We start from the raw sequence: 18,482 nt of genomic DNA, 5'->3' as shown, positions 1-18,482 counted from the left end.
GTGGCTTTACCTTGCAGTGTGTGTTTCTCCTCAGTGTTTACTGTATTGACTTGCCTCCTTCCTCCACATTTACACAGTTACTCCTGGTAAGACAGGCTCAGGGAGGAGGCCGACGGGGGTGGAGGCTGGCGAGTTGCTGTCAGCAGCTGTTGCAGAACAGAATCCGGGGACTTCTAGGGTCCAGGTGGCTTGGAGCCTTGGTTTCCCCAGCCAGTGGTTCGTGGCTAGAATTAAGATCTGTTTAGAAATCTGTGAACCGTGCTGAAGGGATTTTTTTTTTTTTTTAAACTTTCAGCAAAGTGGGACCTTCAGACCTATTCAGGATACCTTGACCAAACCTTCAGAGTGGCCTTTATGACTTCGCCTACAATGGGGTGGCTATTCGGATGGGTGATTCCACATTTCCTCCTAAAAATTAGGGATAGGAATTGAGATGTAAAAACCATAAGAAAATGGACTGTGACCTTTACAAAACTGGCACTTCCTTCTGCCCCTCAGACACACCGGGCTTACTCCCATCTTCAAGTCTTTGCCCCGCTGTACCCCCTGCCACCTTGCCCTTCCCCTGATCTGCCTGCCCCACCCTTCCCTCCCACCCCTCCCGGCAGGGCTGACTCCTTTCCGTCACTTAGGTCTTGCTCCAGTGTCCCATCCTAGAGGAGGTCCTTCCCCACAGCCCTAGCTGAGGTACCCTGTCCCCCCCACCCCCGCCGGATGTCACTCTCGCTCATGTTACCTTCCTCTCTTTTCTTCATAGAGTTACACCGTCAACAATAATAGTAACAGCTAATATTAAGGAGTACTAACCGTGTGCCAAGCAGTGTTGTAAAAGCTGTGCCTGTATGAATGTTTCTGATCCTCACATTTAACCCTATGAGAAGAATATTGCTATTCCCATTTTACAGACAAAGAGATCGTCAAGTCCTGAGAGAGGCTAATGTAGTAGTTTGGCACCAGGAGTCATCTATTCGGTAAATGTTTTTTTGAGCACTAATTAGGGACCGGGACCAGCCCTGTGCTAGGATTTGGAGATAGAAGGATCAGGAGGGCACTGTCCTTACAATGAAGTCATCAGGAGAACAGTGCTCCAGATCAGGCTGGGTCAGTGACTCCTCTCTGAGACCTTGGGGCAAGTTGCTTACACAGATTCATGCACTGTTTTTTTTTTTAATTTTTTTTAATGTGTATTTATTTTGAGGGAGAGAGACACAGAGAGCAAGCAGGGGAGGGGCAGAGAGAGCCAGAGGCACAGAATCCGAAGCAGGCCCTAGGCTCCGAGCTGCCAGCACAGAGCCCGACATGGGGCTCGAACTCACAGACTGTGAGATCATGACCTGAGCTGAAGCCGGACGCTTAACCGACTGAGCCACCCAGGCGCCCCTAGATTCATGCACTTTTATTTTCCCCATCTGTAAAATGTGAATAAAGGAAGCTGCCCCAGCTACTGCTCTGGGTTCATGGGAGATTTTGTTGTTGAACTCACTTGGGGACATACATAGGGCGGGAGAGATACAGGACATCATTGGGCATCCTCACTTTGATACCTGGATATAGGAGAGGTAGAGATTTAGCCACCACTCATCTTTGTCCTGGCAGTCCTAAGTTTTTTTTAATCAGATTCCACCCCCTTCCCTTACTTGTGGGCATTTTATAGTATCTCAAGGGGTTCTTAAATGTCTCAAAGATTCTACGTAGGATCTCAAAATCATTTTTTGGTCCACTGATGTAGGAAATGATGCACTTTTATAACTGGTCAACAGGATTATAGTATGTAGGGCAGCGGTCCCATCTGATTGGAACTGTTGAGTTTTATTGTTCAGGGACTCAAAAGCCCCTTGCATAGTGATGGCACTTTTCAAAGGAAGTTGTTCTTACTCATCATTGGGCTACCAGTCTGGCTGTTTAATTTCAACAGCTGGTGTTATTCTGGAACCTAATGTAAGGGCACTGTTTTGCTTTCTACGTTTTTTTGCCAAGACCATTCGTTAAAAACAAGACTATGGTAATAGATGAGATGTTGGTATGTGGTAGAGAAACAGCTCTCTGAAAACTGCCTTCTTGCTCCTTGTCATCCTCTTGACACGAACTATAAAAAAGGAAACAACCAAAACTTCAAAGTAAAGTGGGCCAACATGGCTGACCTCATCCTCCTAAATGCTATGTAAGAGGGCGCTTTGGTCTCTGGTTCTTGCCCTGGGCCCCACCCACCTTTCTGTCATTCGTGGCTTGTTTCCTGTGTCCAATTTTTGCACAATCTGTTAATAACCAAACATGCCCTCACAAGCTGGTGAATGTTTGCAGAATCATAAAGCAATTAAGTTATAATCTCCCACTTTCCAGAAGAGACAGGCATCAGGCCTGCATACTCTGGGAAGATCCACGTGCTATTCATTCTCCAGTTTCATTTATCTGCATTGTTACTATCCTGATGCAGGCCTGTCACCCCAGCCAGCCACCAGCTCAGCCACCAGCCACCAGCCACCCACCAGCGAGCCACCAGCCAGCCAGCCAGAGTAGCCAGCCAGCAGCGACCCAGCCACCAGCCACCAGCCACCCTCCCACCAGCCACCCAGCCACCAGCCACCCTCCCACCAGCCATCCAGCCACCAGCCACCCACCAGCCAGCACCCAGCCAGCAGCCAGCCAGCCCCACCGCCAGCCAGCCAGCCAGCCAGCAGCGACCCAGCCACCAGCCACCCACCAGCAGCCAGCCAGCCACCAGCCAGCCAGCAGCCAGCCAGCAGCAGGACCCACCAGCCAGCCAGCAGCGACCCAGCCACCCACAGCCAGCCAGCCAGCCACCAGCCAGCCAGCAGCCACCACCAGCCAGCCAGCAGCGACCCAGCCACCAGCCACCACCAGCCAGCCACCAGCCACCAGCCAGCCACCAGCCACCACCACCACCAGCCATCAGCAGCAGCACCCAGCCACCAGCCACCCACCAGCCAGCCAGCCAGCCACAGCCAGCCAGCCATCCAGCCAGCGACCCACCAGCCAGCCAGCAGCGACCCAGCACCACCAGCCAGCCAGCCATCCACCAGCCAGCCAGCCAGCCACCACCAGCCAGCCAGCAAGCGACCCCACCAGCCACCCACCAGCCAGCACACAGCCACCATCCAGCCAGCCATCCACATCCAACCAACATCCATCCATCCACAGCGACCCAGTCCACCATCACCCACCATCCATCCACCCATCCACCTACCATCCATCCATCCATCCACCATCCACCATCCATCCATCATCTACCAATGCCACCATCTACCACCATCCATTCCACCCTCACACATCCATCCATCCAGCCATCCCACCCACCATCCATCCATCTATCCACCCATCCCCATCCACCCACAATCCATTCCAACCATCCATCCATCCATCCATCCAATCCATCCATCCATGCCATCCCGCCATTCCACCATCCATCCAGTCATATATCCATCCACCACCATCCATCTATCCACCCAGCCACCATCCATCCACCAGCCATCCATCCAGCAGCCATCCATATGCCACCATCCATCCACCATCCATCCATCTACATCCATCCATCCGTCCATCCAGGTAGGGGTGCTCATTTTTGAGCAACTTGTTATGGGCAGGGACATGAGCTAATATCTGGGGACATAAAGGTGAATAGTTAACCATTCTTGCCTTCAAGGGATTTCACACAACAGTAGCAGGAAACATGAGTTCAGAGAAGTGTTCCAAGCTCAGATGGTTGGGGCTTAATATTCCTACTACTGAGAAAAGGCAAGGTTTGGTGACAAAAAATTTAATAGAGGTTATGACCTTATAGTTGAGTCTTAAATGACAAGCTCCGTGCTTACTTATATGCATCCTCTCTTCCTTCGTAGCTCCTGGCCTCTGATCTTTCCACGAGTATTGAACATCTACTAGGGGCAGGTCCTTCATGTCCCCACCTTCTCTGTCTTTGACATTGTTTCACATTCTACCTGTGTAAGTTCTGTACAGCTTCAGGCATGTCACTTGATCTGAACACTTTGGCAATGTCGTGTCCCAGATGTAGAGTTTTAGCTCTGGAGCCTGATATTTGGATCCCTCTGTTAATATTGCCCCAGCCTGATGACCAGCTTGTTTCTCATTCCTCCAGTGGCCAAGCAGACCTACTCACCCACCCCCACCCCCACCCCCAAACACATCTCCAATGCTGCCTTCTCATGCAGCATTTCTTCTCATGCAGGTAATTTCACTTACCCTTCAAAGGCCGATCAAGCCTCTCCTGATTAGGAAAGCCTGGGGAAGTGTGTTGCTTCCTGGTTTGGAGATTGGAGAAGTATGGTTGCACGTTTCACTGGATGTTCATCAGACCACATTATATCATTACCTTTTTCTGTAGTTCTGCCTTCTTTTTTCACGTTGATGGGATTCTTATCTTGGTTCTCCTCTTTAACTAAATGCAGGGCCTACACATGGAAGTCATCCGTCTATATTTACTAATGAAAACCGGGCGGAAAAGTACACATCCTTTATCACCTCTTCCTGGCAGACCCTTAGTTCTGCTGCTGAACTAGAGAAGGTCAAAGTTACCACTCTGTGCACCTAATCTGTTCTTTTACCCTCAGGTAATGGAGAGTGTGAGACTATGTGCTGGTCGTTCTCTCTTTGCCCACCACTTTCCAGATCCATTCTCTGCCTGGCTGGGGTGGCTGGGGTGGCTGGCCTCTGTGGATTACATCCACTGGGCTCCTCTATTTTACCTTCTGTGTTTAATTGGGTTTAACTAATAGGAGATGCCAGCAGGAGATTCAAGAACAGGAGGAAAGAAAGATTGGAGTATTAATCCTCTTGCTCCCTCTCTGCTTTGTCTGATTTCTGGCAATGGCTGTTTTTTATAGCTTCAGCTCCTCTCCCAGAGCTCTCGCTTCGTTGGGCTCCAGGAACACGATTCCCTCCACTTGCCCTTCAAACTTAGGGGCGGTAAGGGCTTCTTGCTGGTGTTAGTCTCTGAGCACGGCACCATATAATGTTGGTTCCCATCGCCGTAACTCTGTAACTTGCCCATTTGTTAAATTATTCACATTTAAATCCTTTGAGTGCCATCTACACTGTGTTACTCAGAGTATACTTGCAGGCTTACGTGATCTAACTCAGTCAGCCCCATACATCGATCTGTTTCATTTTCTTTCAAAAACTTTTTTTTTTTCCTGGGGTTGGGGGGGCTCACGTTCAGAAGAATTTATAATAACAGTCTCCTGTCCCCTTCTCTCCCTAACCCAGTCCCACTTCCTTGGGGCAGTCACTTTTAACTCTTTCAATTGCTTCTTTCTGGCACTTACCTCCATGTTTGAAAATGAGGTGCTATTTTAGAAATTATCAGCTTACTTCCTGTTGTGATAGGTGATGATTTAGCTCACTCATACCACCCTTCTACCTCCCTCCCCACATCCTCACAACATAGTTGTATTGTTATTTATAGTTCCTCTATTTGGTTAGCTTTACAAGTGAGATTCTTGCTGTCGTATTTCTTGTTCATTAAGTGTTTCTTTATTCTCTGCTCAGTGAGATGAAGATGTGCGTGTTCCTACCCCAGCTACCTTCCATTTTCCACCTTCTGTCGTCTTTATTTTTACCTTTAGAGTTGATAACGTTTACATTTTTATTTTGTAATTGCCATTAAATCCTCTACGCTCTGTCTGTAGGCTGATCCTAAAGACTGAAAAATCAGCAGATAGGATTTGTTTTTCTATGAATATGTAAATGATAAATTGTGTATTGACAGTCTACCGTTGGACATACTTTTTTGGTTTGCCTAGTGATTTTTTTTTTTTTTTTTTGGTTTAAGTCAACATTTTAAAATAGAGTTTTCATAAAAGAGTTAGAGTTTGGGGTATTGTTTTAAAAGTTGGAAGCTCTGGGGCGCCTGGGCGGCTCAGTCGGTTGAGCATCTGACTTGGGCTCAGGCCATGATCTCACGGTTCGTAGGTTCGAGCCCCGTGTCAAGCTCTCTGCTGTCAATGCAGAGCCTGCTTCAGATCCTCTGTCTCCCTCGCGCTACTCTTCCTCCAAGCCTCTGTCTCTCAAAAATAAGTAAACATAAAAAAATTAAAATAAAATAAAAGTGGGAAGCTCTGGCACATGTGGTCTGACTTCCCAAATGGAAACCCTGCTTGAGGATGTCCCCTTTAGAATGGGCATGCCTACCCCAGTTTGCCACAGTCCCCACCACTCATTCAGTGTATGCATATGTTCAAATACCTAACCTGCTTTGATCATTAACTTACTTGCCTCACCATGAAGGCATTTAAGTGTGTTAAATCCCGATCTATTATCTTCTTTGGAGCCAAGTAATAACATATTAGGAGTCTTTTTTTTTTTTAACAGCTTTTTATTTTCCCAAGAGTATCTTATCGGCTTCCTTTTTTTTTAAAGCATTTTTTGTTATATTGTCATTTTTTTTCTTCCCCCCAAATTCTGTAGTTGGGTATTTTATATATCCTCCCTTCCTCCCAGAGCCTCTATTCTCCTCAAGTTTGACCTGGTTGTCCTCTAGGCCTGCTACACAACTGTCGTCTGAGATTTACCTGTACTGTTTTACTAGGTTTAGTTCCACTGCTTTCTGGATCTCATATCTTTTCTTTGGGCCCATTCAGTTTCTTCAAAGAAGAAAATGCCATTTTTTGCTTGGGACAGTAGACACTTGGCTGCCCCATGAGCCATCCATGGAGGCTTCAACTCCTCTGACTTCAGATTTCATGTAATCCCCCCAGTTCAGCCTTACATCTGACTCCTGCCCTCCATTGCCCTGAGTCATCAGCCTCTTGGCCATTCTGCCAGGCTGATAGATTCCCGTAACATCCACACCCACTCCGGGCTCAGGCTTCCTGTGCCTGCGTCGTCAGTTTCTAATCTTCCATAGTCTGTCTATTTTCCACAGAGTTGTTACAGATTCTTCCCCAGTAACCCTTACCTGTTCCCCTTTGTTATTTGAAATGATGTCTTCTTAAAAACTTTTTCTTTCACTCTCATCTTCGCAATATCCAGATGGAAAAGCTATAAGTGAATGCAGTTAATGTGTTTGTCCTGGTTCCACCTAATAAAGATGGAATCTCAAACCTTCTTGAATCTGTTTAAAATTTTTGCCTGTATCACTTCAAAAGCTAACAGGCTAAACTTTCCCCCATCTAAGTAGGGGCTTTTAATCCTAAATTTACCTTCTTGGGGATTTAGGAGAGGTTCCCTGTTTATAATATTACATACCTATCCAGTCCATCCCTTTTTAAAAAATGATCAAATGTGGATCTCGTATTAACATTGCTAAGGCTGTCTTGGCTGCCATAATCATCTTGCGATTTTCAGGAGTTTAACATGATCAGGTGTTTCTTTCTTGCCCTTATAACAGTCAAATGCAAGTGTTCTGGTGTGCCTGGCATTCCTCCACAAGGTTATGGGGACCCAGGTATCTCTGTCTTGTGATTCTGCTCTATTTTAGAGGATACATTCTCAGGGAGAGCAATCTCACCCTCAAAAATTAGTTCCCAGGGACAAAAGAAATCTTATATCCCCTTGCATAGATATCACAGATATATATATATATATATATATATATATATATATATATATATATATATGTGGTACCTAAACAGATACATGGTGTATCTGTGTTATTACAATTTCATGGAGGAAGGCCCTTAGGGAAGAAGTGTCCCAAAAGGCTCTTTTCTGGGGAATAATAATGAAGAAAGGATGGAAACGCTACCACAGGCCCAAGAGGCCCCCTGGATTCAGGTGGAAGGGAGAAAAGAAGGTGGTGGAAGCTCACCCACCTGGTAACCAGCATGGCCCCGAGATGACATACATCCCTTGGCCCATATTCCATTGATGAGAACCAGTCACAGGGTCCCATCTTGCATCAGGAGGAGCTGGCAGTTAGAGTCCCTGGCTGTGGGCAGCTGCTTCTAAGTGACAACTCTCAGCTGCATAACAGGAACGTGGATTTTGGAGGATGTTTGGCCTCTAAACACAGAGGTCAGCCAGCTTGGTCTTAAAGAGCCGAGTCCTGAATATTTTAGGCTTGTGGGCCACATGGTCTCTGACACAACCACTCTGCTTATTGTGCCCGAAGGCAGCCATAGACAAAATGTAAATGACGAGTGTGGCTGTGTTCCATTAAAGCTATTTTATAAATAGGTGGCTGGCCAGCCTACAGGCTGTGGTTGGCCGACTCTGATGCCTGATGACCAGTCAGAGCTTTTCATTTGTCCCCATTGCCTCTACTTCTCAGACCTGGAGCTTCCCCTCCACTGAGGGAGGGTGAGGCCCTGGTTTTCCTGGGAGAAGAATGGAATGGGATGTGACCCTTAACCAAGTGAGGTGTGGAAGAAAGGGAATCAAGTTTGCGTGTGACGGTATATTACGCCGTCTCCGCATCTAACCTTCCCAGCCACCTGACGTGGCAGGAGGCGGTCCCTGACACAGGATAGTAAGTGCTCAAAGACTGGTGACTGTTGCTATATTCTGTGCTCGGGGGTCACTTACAAGTACCTGCTTTAGGTGAAGTAAGTCTGTGGAGGATATGGGCTCCTGCTTCTCATAACATTAGGGAATACACCGTAATGTTCAATGAATTATTATCCAACAGTTAAAGCTAATATTTACAAAGAGCTTTTAATAACATGACAAAAGGCTTATGTTAGAAACAGGATACAAAATTATACATACAATATGATCTCAACCATAGTTTCTTTTTTAAAAAAATTTTTTTTTTCAACGTTTATTTATTTTTGGGACAGAGAGAGACAGAGCATGAACGGGGGAGGGGCAGAGAGAGAGGGAGACACAGAATCGGAAACAGGCTCCAGGCTCTGAGCCATCAGCCCAGAGCCCGACACGGGGCTCGAACTCACAGACCGCGAGATCGTGACCTGGCTGAAGTCGGACGCTTAACCGACTGCGCCACCCAGGCGCCCCCATAGTTTCTTAAAAGTTTAGAAAAAAGGGAGGAAGGAAGGAAGGAAGGAAGGAAGGAAGGAAGGAAGGAAGGAAGGAAGGAAGGGAAAGAAAGAAAGAAGGAAGGAAGGAAGGAAGGAAGGAAGGAAGGAAGGAAGGAAGGAAGGAAGGAAGGAAAGAAAGTCCCACAAAGTGATGAGAGTATGAGGAGTTTTCCTTTTTATTTTGTATATTTTAAAATATTTACACTCACGGTACCAGATATCCCACCCCTGGCACTTGACAGAGGCTTTGGGGCTTCAAGGGAACCCCTGTGTCAGAGGAGACAACCACCTCCTCTGGATCCTGTCAGAGGTTACCAGGAAGGCTTAGATTTGGGGGTAACAGTTGAAGGGGGAGGGATGGGAGAGTCAAAAGGTTGCAAGGAGACCCTCTCTCCTGCTTATGTAATTGCTCTAAGGAGAGAGGAGGGGGGAGAGAGAGAGAGAGGGATCGGGGCTCAGCAAGTGAGCTCCTGGCTGCTTGTCATGTGAAGAAAACTGATGTGAGCGACACTTTCCTCCTCTGCTTCCTGCCCTGCTTTTTTGTTCTTTGTGTCGTGAATAATGTGAATACAGGTTCCTCATACTTGGAGTTATTTTTACAAGGTCTCCTCTCTGCTTCAGATGACTCAGAGCTGGGGCCTTCTCTGGAAGATGTTCCTTGGGAAGCGCTCGAGGAGATGCTGAACCCTGGGCGATCTGGGGGTCAGGAGTGTGTGCCCTGCCCCAGACCTATCCTGGTCTTTTTTTTTTTTTTCTTGGAGCCATGTCCACTGGAGGGAGGAAGTAGTGGCTGGAGGGAAGGACCTTGCTGGAGGCAAGACGGCTGGGGCTTGCAGGCCCCAGAGGCCAGTGGCTCTAGTCTAAAAGCATGAAAGCTATCTGAGCAGTGGTCACCACGCACCCAGGGAAAAGGATTAGAGAGACCTGTTTTCCTGTCTCCTGCTGCCCCTGCTGGTCCTGTGTTCCTAGAGAGTAGAGGCTGCGTCTTACTCTCCAGTTTCTTCCGGTTACTATGTCCAGCACTGTGACCCAGTGAACGGGTGTTGGGTACATAAATTCATGCAAGAGAAGCCCCTTTGCATGGGTAAAGTGAATTACCTGGACATGCCCGTGGACGATGCTGGCTTCTCGATCCGCTCCAGAAGACACGCGTGCCCAGACTCTGGCATGTGGACTGGGAGTTGTTACTCTCAGAACCGGCATCGTCTGACCTGACCCCTCATAACCGCTCTGAGAGGCAGGGTCTTCTTTTCAGTTTTCCAGGGGGTCAGGGAGATCGCCCCGGTGTTGTGCAGTTAGTAAGAGGCACGGCTGGATTCTTCTGCCCTAAATCTGCTGGCTCCCTGGCTGTTTCCCTGACCCTGTGTTGCCCTGGGAAACCCCAGAAGTAGAGGCTTTGCTGCTTTTGGAACAGATTCCATGCCTTCCTTCGTTCACAGCTGTGGTGCCATCCTTCCAAAAGAACCGACCTTTTCCCTCCTGCCCTGCCTGTAGTGGGCGAGTGGGTCTCAGCCACTTGCTGCCCAACAACCCTTGGAAGAATTATGGTGGGAAGGCCCCTCTCAGACTCCTCTTCTCTGGCGGCTTTGGAGAAAGGGGGGGCGATTGGGGAATACTCGCTTTTCCCTCTAGATCTCCCCAACCCGCAACTCCCTTTCCTGCTGTCTTAGATCACATAGTCCCCATCTTAAAACCCAGGTTGACCATTTGGAACTCAGAATGCATTTTCCCATAGAGGTGGCTTGATCATGACGCTTGGTCTGCCTGTGATGTACCTGAGATAGAATATTATGGCCAAGTCGAGAGTTAGTATTAGTGTTAATGATTTTGTTGATTGATTGATTGATTAATTAATAATGTCATTGCCATCTGTTGCTTGGAAGCAGCCTCCTTACTGGTCTGTCCTTTTCCACTCTTGTCCTGTAGTTTGTTCTCTGTGTGAAATGTTAACCAAGCCCCATCTCTCGTCTGCTCGGAGTCGCCCAGTGGCTTCCTGTCCCTGCCACCTGGCCCCTGCCTGCCTCACTGACCTCTCTACCAGCCCTCTCTCCCCCTCCCCCACGCTCATAGCACCAAAGGACCGGGCACCCTCTCTTCCCGCTGCCTGGAGCTTTCTTGCCTCCTCCTACTGCCTTGTTCAGTCTCAGTTCATTCAGATCTCTGCCCAGGTGTCACTTCTTTGGGCGACCTTCCCTGTTCACTCTTCAGAGAAGTGACCTCAGGCATCCATTCCCCTCACCACTCTGTCTCCTAACCCTGGCTTCTTTTCCTTCCTGGCATTATCATTCCCCCACTTCCGTTGCTGGTGTATTTGTTTCCTTATGTATTCTCGGTCTTCTCTAGAAGAAAGTCAGCTCCACACAGGCAGGGACGTGGTTTCTTGTATTTACTCCTCTGTTTCCAACACTAGAAGAGTACCTGACACATAGTAGGTGCTCGATAAATACTTCTAAATAAATAGATGCACGAATGAATGAATGACTATCTACACCTGACTAACAGGCAGACTGTGGTTTCCTGGGGAATTTACCACACATTCCAAACAACAATGCCAGAAATGAATATCTGCCTCTCCTAGTCCTTAGGATTCCAAGTGCAGGGACTTCATTTTAAAAATGAGTTGATAGAGGGGCACCTGGGTGGCTCAGTCGGTTAAGCGTCGGACTTTGGCTCAGGGCATGATCTCGCAGTCCGTTAATTTGAGCCCCACGTCACGCTCTGTGCTGACAGCTCAGAGCCTGGAGCCTGCTTAAGATTCTGTGTCCTCCCCTCTCTCTGCCCCTCCCCTACTTGCACCTCTGTCTCTCTCTCTCTCTCAGAAGTAAATAAACATTTAAAAAAATTTTTTAATGAGTTCGTAGAGGGGCACCTGGGTGACTCAGTCGGTTGAGCATCCGACTCTTGGTTTCAGCTCAGGTCATGATCCCAGGGTCATGGGATCGAACCCCTCACTCAGCATGGAACCTGCTTGGGATTCTCTCTCTCCCTCTCTCTCTGCCCCTCCCTCCCACCTCTCTCTCTAAAATAAAAAATAAATAAAAATAAAAATGAGTTAAGAGATTATTTTGCATTCTGCATTCTTGACAAATACAGACATCTGTTTGCTTAGACAGTTGTTCTCAGGGTTCTGAATTTGACAAAGGACGGGGTTAGGGGCACTTTGGTCTTGTCAGTCTCTCAGTTTTACTCAGAATGGCTGTGTTTTCTTGAGTACTCTAGAGCAGAGTTTCTTACCTCAGCACTACTGACCTTTGGGACCAGGTCATTCTTGTTGTGGGGACTGCCTTGTGTGCTTTAGGATATTTAGCAGCACCTCTGGCCCCTGCCCATTAGATGCTAAGTAGAACCACCCCCGCCAAAGCTCTGACAACCAAAAGCTGTCTCTGGACATTGCCAGGTGTTCCTTGCAGGGCAAAATCACCCGAGGTTGAGAACCACTGCTCTACCATATGCCAGAAGCCTCCTCCTCCCCCACAACAAAGCATTATCCCACCCCAAATGTCACTGGTGCCAAGGTAGAGATACTGCACTCTAGAAGAATTCTGTCACACAAAGCTCTTGGTTAGCAGCAATGGAAACTCTGTGTTCTGTGCCATCCAATATGGTAGCCACTAACTCCATGAGGCTACCGAGTACTCAAAATGTGACTAGTAAGACTGAAGAACTGAGTTTTTGCATTCATTTCATTTTAATTAATGTAGATGGAGATAGCCACTTGTGGCCAGCGGCTACCATGTTGGACAGAGCAGCTGGAGAGACCAGGGCTGATCACACTTTAGTGTGCCCACCAATCACCGGGGGCAGTGAGGCTAATTCAGCAAGCGTTAATCCTGTGGCTCCGAGGGTAAAGGTGGTAAAGCAGGGTGAGAGGACAGAGGTGTGTTGGTGAGGGAACACTACGGAGAGAACTTCATGAAAGAAATAGTATTCGTCTCTAACAATGAGGATTTTGTTTCCCTCTTTCAGAATTTCCTCAGATTTAATCTCTGGAATGGAAAACGAGGTTTAGATGCTACACTGTATACACAGGCAAAGGGAGCAGGGTCAGGGTCCTACTGTAACTCTCTGGGCCACTGCAAGGCTGCTCTGGGAAGTAAGCCCAGCACCCACGACCTCCTTAAGTAGCGGTTCTCAGCCTTGGCCACATATTACAACCACTTGGCAAGCTTTAAACACTATTGTTTAATAGGTTTGTGGTAGAACCCAGGCATCCGTGGTTTCTAAAGCTCCCCAGATAATTTTGATGTGCGATCAGGATTGAGAACTGCTGTGTGCTAACCCACGGGACACAATGGTAAAAAAAAAAAACAAAAAAAAACAAGAAAAACAAACAAGACATTGCCCATGCCGTAGTAGGGCTTACAGTCTGGCTGGGGACATCCAACTTGTGAATCACATAATTAACTAATTGCAACTGTCTTAAGTGTGGCTGCACACCTTATATTTCGGGAGAGTCAAAGAAGTCTCACTGAAGCTATAACCTGAAAGCTTGACTAGATGTTAACGAATGGGGAGCTAGGAAACAAGCATCTTAGCGGGATCGGTATGTGCAAAGGCCCTGGGGTAGGAAAGAGCTTGGGGTGTGTGAAACCCTAAAGACAAGCTGGCTGGAGCTGTGAGCAAGGAGGTTGGAGAGTGGATAGTGGCCTGCTGTTCACTGTCAGTCTACAGTGAGTCCATCTGATACATTCTCATTGTTCGAGGTATCCTGATACTGATGTGAATGGCCCAGCTTCTGTGTTCTGGAATAACCAGGTGCATGAAGGCTGGATTACATGAGCTACCCCGTCTCACAATGGTCTGGGCAGGATCCCCTCTTGCCAGACAGCTCTTTTCTCAGCCTCGGTGGCAGTGGGAGTGGGGCACCAAAGAAGAGATGTTTGGACAGAGAATGAGAATTTCCCCCACAGCTTCCAGGCCTCCCCTGGCTGTTGAGGGCATGTGTCTCACTTGAAAATCAGCCTTTCCATGCCACCACTGTCCCTGCAGTGGGATTCATTTGACAGAATGGTGGGGTCTGAGAGTTCTCGTTGCATCGATTACTCTTCGTACTGTTGCTTAGCTGTTCTTAAAGTTTTATTTTATTTATTTATTTTGAGAGAGACGGAGACAGAGTAAGCAGGGCAAGGGGTAGAGAGAGGGAGGGAGAGAATCTCAAGCAGGCTCTGCACTGTCCGTGCAGAGCCCAGTGCGGGGCTCGAACCCCCAAAACCATGAGATCATGACCTGAGCCAAAACTGAGAGTCGGACACTTAACCCAGGCACCCCTCTTAGCTGTTTTTAAATTAGAGCCACAGATTGAATCCTCCTCCTCCTCATTTTTCTTCTCCTCCCCCTCCTCCTCTTCCTTCATTTTAAAAATCTGTGCCAATTTCTAATTTATTCTGGGTGGCATGGAGGGAATTCTTCGCACTTTGTTTTGTCCTGCTTCCCATTTCAGAAGTTCCCTCTTGGATATCCTGTGTCCTCTCTGCTCCCCCAGTGAAACCTTCCCTGACCAGGTCCAAGTGGGATGTGAGCTTTTCTTTTCATTTCAACTGCTTTGTGGCTGAGGAGAGCCCTTCCTCTTTGGTTTGAGCCTCTCAGTGCCCATTTAAAGTGTTTGTTTCTGTCTGTTAATTTTTTTCCCTTCCCCCCCAGATCTTTCAGTCTTTGTCTCCCCACCCCCCTTAACTCTAACAACAGTGTATAAGGGGGCATTTATCACCATGAGTGTGCAGAAGGGAAAATGAGGCCCAGATGGCAGTGTGGGGTAGGGGAAAGACTCTGGCCTTGCCTGGTGGCTTGCTCACTGCAGATCCCTGGAAACGCACACAACCTTCCAGGGCTGCGTCCTTGTTGGTCGTACAGGAAAGAGATCATAAGATTTCTGTCCCCGTAAGGTGGTGTGGCAACGGAGTGAAGAGGAAGGGCTTCCGGGCTTCGTGTTCTGGCTCTGCCACTCAAGTTTTGTGGTCTTGGGCAAGTCAGCAGGCCTCAGTTTCCTACTTGTTCAATGGTCGTCCCCACAGTGACTCTGCAGGATGGTTGTAAATATCAGAGGTGATCACTGGGAAGTCCCAGGACCATGCCTAGGCTTGTTGGGTCTTCAGGATGTGGTCGCTGTCCCATCCCCTCAGCCATCTGGGACTCAGATGTTTGTCTGAAGGAACTCTAGCTGTTAGTGGTGGGAGCCCAGAGCTCCTGGCTGGAGCTACCCATAAATCCTTGGAGGGGCATCTGGATTCCTCCGGTGCAGTTGAGCGTGGGGCAGATGAGGTGGGGCTCAGTGAGGGTTAACCCTGGTGTGGAGTGGGGACTCTCAGCAAGGTGGCCGGGGACCATCGAGGGCACACACCAAGAAACAGTGAGTCATCAGGGCAACTGGCCACTGCTGGGTGACCCCTGAGCCCTTGCAGAGCTGCCCTACAGCCCCAGTAGTGGCTGGGAGATCATCTCGTGGACTCCTGTTCATGGTCCCATTGAGGGAGGGGCATGGCGGTCCCTGCTCCCCGCTCGCTGGCGTGTAGTGATGCTATACCACCCCTTATGCAGGGCCTGTTGGGAGCCAGGCAGTGTGCTGGCTGATTTTGCCGATCTCCTTGAGACCCCTGCAAGGAAGCACTGCTAATCCCATTGTAATAGAAGAATAAGGCCAGGGGCACCTGGGTGGCTCGCTCAGTTAGGTGTCCAACTTCAGCTCAGGTCATGATCTCACGGTTTGTGGGTTCGAGCCCCGCGTCGGGCTCTGTGCTGACAGCTCGGAGCCCGGAGCCTGCTTCGGAGTCTGTGTCTCCCTCTGCCTCTGCTCCTCCCCCACTCATGCTGTGTGTGTCTCTCTCTCTCAAAAATAAACATTAAAAAAAAATTTTTTTTAAATAGAAGAATAAGGCCAAGTGGCCAGTGAGGGGACAGGGTCAGATTTGAACCCAAAGCCCAAAAGCTCCTGTTCCACGCATGAAATTGTATAAACTTCCTTAAAGTACCACCCCCCAGGATGTTTCTCTCGCAATAATCTTAATAATGGAATGCTTGTCCACATCCCAGAACGCACACACTGTCTGTCTTCTCAGCGTTCACCAACTAATTTTTACTACTGGCCAAATTGAATTTAGCCAAGTCACCCACTGCTGAAAAGAAAATAGGTAATAATGCCAACAACCTGGTCGGAAATTGGAGGTAGAGAGCAAGGTGGCCCCTATTTTGGATGCCTCATGCCGGTGTAGGAGGAGAGAGAATTGCACCTTATGTGTATCTCTGTGGCACCCTTATTACACTCCTGGCTTGCCATATGTAACTTCTTGGGCACTTTTTTAAAAAATATATTTATTTATTTATTTTAAATTTTTTTTTTCAACGTTTATTTTTGGGACAGAGAGAGACAGAGCATGAACGGGGGAGGGGCAGAGAGAGAGGGAGACACAGAATTGGAAACAGGCTCCAGGCTCCGAGCCATCAGCCCAGAGCCCGACGCGGGGCTCGAACTCACGGACCGCGAGATCGTGACCTGGCTGAAGTCGGACACTTAACCGACTGCGCCACCCAGGCGCCCCTTATTTATTTATTTTATTAAAAAAATTTTTTTTTAATGTTTATTTATTTTTGAGAGAGGGAGAGAGAAAGAGAGAGAGACAGAGTACGAGCCGGGGAGGGGCAGAGAGAGCCAGAGGCACAGACTCCGAAGCAGGCTCTAGGCTCCGAGCTGTCAGCACAGAACCCGACACGGGGCTCGCACTCACGAACGTTGAGATCATGACCTGAGCCGAAGTCGGACGCTTAACCGACTGAGCCACCCAGGCGCCCCTTATTTTTTTTATTTCTGAGAGAGGGAGTGCATGCAAGCAGAGGAGGGGCAGAGGGAGAGGAAGAGAGAGAGAATCCCAAGCAGGCTCCACACTGTCAGCACAGAGCCCGACGTAGGGCTTGAACTCAACAAGCTGTGAGATCATGATCTGAGCCGAAATCAGGAGTCGGATGCTTAACTAAACTGAGCTACCCAGGCTCCCCTTCTTGGGCACTTTTGAAAAACCTGCACATCTAATGCTTCCCTTGACTACCACAGTGATTGAAGCATGGTGTGAGGCCAAGAACTGATGTGATTTACAAGCCTCCTTTCATAGCTAGAACATGCCACATGCTCCTTCCCACCATAGGACCTTTGCCCAGGCTGTTCATTGTGTCGGCAGCACCTTTTCTCTCTCTTCCCTCCTGCCCTCCCTATTTTGCTTCACTAATGTATTCTTAGGGCTCAGATTAAAGACTGATACCAGTGACCCTTTTCCATGCTAGGTCTATCCCCTGTCACATGTTCATACAGCAGAGGCCATATTTCTTTAGAGCATATCACGATTACAGTTATTTCTAATTTGCTTATGTTTGTTTTTCCCGCTAGACTTTAAGCTCCACGAAGGCAAGGACCACGTTGGTCTCAATTGTTCTCTGCCTAGTGCCTTGCACTTGGCCTGGTACATACTAGTTATCAGTCACCATTGGATAGATGAATGAACAGTTGGAGAGATGGGTTGAGCTGGTTAACCTCACTTCCTCTCCTTTAGCTCCAGCCAATATGCTCTTCTTAACAGGGTAGGGAGGTTGTAATTACCTGCTTCTATGTCTGTCTTGGGCCTCTCTGTAGGAGAACCCATCTTGAGACGTGGGAGGCTAGCCCAGCGCCTGACATAGAGTAGATGACCAATAACATTTGACTCTCTGGTTGTCTAAGCTTAGCCCTTGCCCATGAGACAGCCAGCTGCAGGGACTCAGGCTGCATCAGGGAAGTTAGCCATGGAAAGTCATGGAAGTCCGTCCCTGCTTCCCACCCCACGCCACGGGTTAGCTTCTGGCTAATGTCTACCTCTCCAGTTGCCAGCTACTATATTGACTTATTTGTGCATAAACAGTTATTCCCATAACCTTCCCAGCATACAGAGATGATGATATACAATCTTTATAACATCACAGACATCGCTTCAAAAGCATTCTGTTGCTATAGGACTGTTTATGATGTGCTTATCGCTAGAATTTCATGAGTGACAAACTCCCAAATTGCATATGATTGAGCATTTGAAGCAGGGAGTGAGGCTATATGGGTTGTTTGCATTAAAAAAAAAAAAAAAGACTTTGAGAAGGGAAGTTTTTCTTCTATAGACTTATCTTCTAAAGTTTAAAATAAGAACTACTTAAAAGCTGAGAGTTTAGAAGAACGAACATTTTCTCTTAAACATTCAAATGGGTGAAAATGACTTGTAATCTCTCCCTCAAGTATTAAGGCAATAGGCATTTAAAGGCTTTTTTTGGAGCTGGCTGTCACAGACAAAGGATTTCTCAATTTAAAAAAAAAATCATTTTTATGGCATTAAATAATAGGAATGAACACCAGCAGCCCTCTTGACATTTCGGAACTGATTTATTTTCCGAAATGTCCCAGTCCGTTTTAATCGATGACACTTTGTCCTTCCTATTCAGGGCCGTGGCTTCGGCTGGGGTGGCCACAGTTAGGGTTGAGAAGTTGAGGCTAGAGCCCTTGCAGGGCACACAACTTTTGACCAG

At 47.9% G+C, this 18,482-nt stretch overlaps 1 protein-coding gene across 7 annotated transcripts in view; it reads left to right on the top strand.

Annotated features, from left to right (window-relative positions):
• The window catches only part of TRERF1 (transcriptional regulating factor 1), a 210,790-nt gene that overhangs the window by 122,164 nt on the left and 70,144 nt on the right, over positions 1 to 18,482 (top strand). The gene's annotated exons all lie outside the window — the stretch shown is intronic.

This window comes from Lynx canadensis, chromosome B2, assembly GCF_007474595.2.
Source record: "Lynx canadensis isolate LIC74 chromosome B2, mLynCan4.pri.v2, whole genome shotgun sequence".
Classification (NCBI taxonomy): Eukaryota; Metazoa; Chordata; class Mammalia; order Carnivora; family Felidae; genus Lynx; species Lynx canadensis.
This window is presented reverse-complemented; position numbering and strand designations above follow the sequence as displayed.